The sequence below is a fragment of the Sphaerodactylus townsendi genome, linkage group LG07 (assembly GCF_021028975.2).
Source record: "Sphaerodactylus townsendi isolate TG3544 linkage group LG07, MPM_Stown_v2.3, whole genome shotgun sequence".
NCBI lineage: Eukaryota > Metazoa > Chordata > Lepidosauria > Squamata > Sphaerodactylidae > Sphaerodactylus > Sphaerodactylus townsendi.
The window spans coordinates 79,210,922-79,213,471 of NC_059431.1; the positions used below are offsets into that span (position 1 = coordinate 79,210,922).

Below are 2,550 nucleotides of genomic sequence, written 5' to 3' on the forward strand. Positions count from 1 at the left end.
TTTTGCCGTAAAGCAAACTGCCGTAATAAGACAAAGAGTTTAAGAAACAGCGGACCTACAGTGACACTTCCGGTTCCCCGTTGAACGGGTGAGGCGACCCCATAAGGGGCTTGCCATGACAGGTTACTTTTGGAACGAGGGGGGGAGGGGTTGCATTAAAATGACGACACTACTAAACTTCGATGGGTGGAGCTAGAAAGGTGACGTCGCATGCCCCCTCCGATTTCCTGTTTGATTTCGAGTCGCGGTTGATGACGAGTAGGGCGGGAACTGTGTTCACATATGCGATATAGCGCCGTCTGTGTTCAGTTCAAAACAGTTTGGGGGCTGAGGGAGGTCTAGTAAAAATTGGGGGCAGGTTAAGATCTTTATGTAGATTTGGGATTTTTTATTCCTCTGTTTTCAGCATGACGTGATGGTGATGCCCGGTCATCACAAGGATTATTTATTTAAAACGTCTAGTAACTGCTAATGGAATTCAAGGCAAATTACAATAAAAATAAAATAATAGCCAAAAAGAATTCAAAACCGACCATTTAAGACTGCCACCGAATTAATCAAATGCAGTCCTGAGTTAATACCATCTTCAAGTGCCTCCTAAAGCTAGGGGGCCAAGCACGTAACCTCCCTATGGAGGTTGTTCTATAAACATGGAGCTGTCAGTGAAAAGGCTTTCTCTTCTTTGGTTGCTGGGACGGTGAGAAGGGTATCTTCCTGTCATCTTAATTCCCAGGTAGGTCCTTCAGATACCCAGGTCCCAAGCCTCATAGAGCTTTAAAGGACAAAATCAACACCTTGAATTAGGCCCAGGAGCAGTTGGGTAGCCAGTGTAGTTGCTGTAATGTTGGGGGTCACACTATACTGTTATCAAAATCAGTTGAACTGAACTATCTGTGTATGCAGTTATTATTGTGCTGTCTGTTTCGTTATCATTAGGAGAGGATAATATTGTGTTGGAGATCAAGCTCTCTAACATTGTACTTCATCAATAATACTAGTTGTCAAATTCAGCCCCCCTTCCCCAACTGAAATTTGTAGAGCATAACGGGGTGGGAACCTTCTTTGTCTCTTTTATTCCGCAATGAAAATATATTTACTAAATTACTCCTCTCATTCAGCCCCAGCGCTCTCTCATAAGAATGGGCATCATCTTTCTCTTTTTCCTACCTCTAGGTGATAATAGTTTTCCAAATTTCCATACAAATGCTTCCAGACCTAGAAAGAGTGATATAAGCTGTCCATTATTGTCTAAATTAACCCCTTACATTTTTTTTAGACTATAGGTAGTCCAATTTTGAAAGAACATGAACTTCTGTCTTTGTGGTTGCCCAGTTAAACTGGTAAATGAATTGTATTTGTCAAATAGTAGTCTTTTAGTGCAATCCAGATGGGGGGGGGGCAGTGTGTGCTGCCACAGCCAGGAACGACATGGCAATGGCGGTGCTGCGCCACTTCCACACAGGCCTCAGGCAACGTGGAAAGGAGGGGAAGTTTAAGTCACTCCGGCCACCTAAATTGTCCCATTGAACAAACAGGCTTATGCCACGCTTTTGTGCAGCATAAGTCTGATTGGATGCTGGGGTTGCTCCCCAACAGCCCAGTCTTCCAAGTTCACCGCCTTGGAGCTGAGGGGCACCTGGCTGCCAGCACCTTTTCCATATGCACTGGCAGGGGTGCCCTCTGTCGGCATCATCCTCTGCCAATCAATAGCCAATTTGGCCCCCCTCTGATTAGGCTGCTCTTCAGTCTATCCCTGAAGCACAGGGGCTATGCTAATCTTCTCTGTATCATTTCAGTTTTAGTATATGTGCTGCTGAAGCAAGCATTCCTGAAGCAATATAGTACTGCCAAATCTCTGCAAAATTCTGAATTCTCCATGTATCCTCTATATAACAGCAATTACCTTTACCAGCCTAGCAAAACTGATGTTAATTTTTTTTTATCCAACATGCTGTTAAACAAATTGATGAAGGTCATGCAAACAGTTCTTACACAGCAAATCTGGTAAAATGCCTGAAGACTCCTTGTCTTTGCTATCACTTACAATTTTGTTTCTTATTTCTTGGATTCCTGTCTATCTTACATGATATACGTTAGTGCATAGGATGTCTTGACTGAGGGGCTTTGCTATTAGCCAAGCAATAATAGCAAGAGAGGTCTTTTGGTTGTATATTGTGGTTGTAGCCGTGGAAGCCTGCATGGCCAATTTGGGTTAAGAAGGAAACCGGTGCTTGGCACTAAGAGTTCACGACTTTCTGTTGCAAAACATCATGTTTTCCCTTGATTTCCCTGGACGTAAAGGTAGCTTTGCCTATGCAGGTTGGAAGGATGTAAAGAAAGTTATTGTTTAGGGGTCATTTTTTAGAAGCCGTCCAAAAGGTACCACCAATAATTTCAGGGCTGATAAACAGCTAGATACAGGTGACCTGCGTTACCTGACAACCCAGGTGGGGGGGGGGGAGTCATGTGGCAGAAACAGCAGGAGACTTTCTTTGGGTTTTGTTGGTTAAATCGAGGGTTATCATTTATTCTTACAGAATGACAATGACA

At 43.5% G+C, this 2,550-nt stretch overlaps 1 pseudogene; it reads right to left on the minus strand.

The window, feature by feature from the left end:
- Window positions 1–1,758: 1,758 nt before the first annotated feature.
- On the minus strand, window positions 1,759–1,822 carry LOC125437339 (annotated as a pseudogene).
- Window positions 1,823–2,550: the final 728 nt, after the last annotated feature.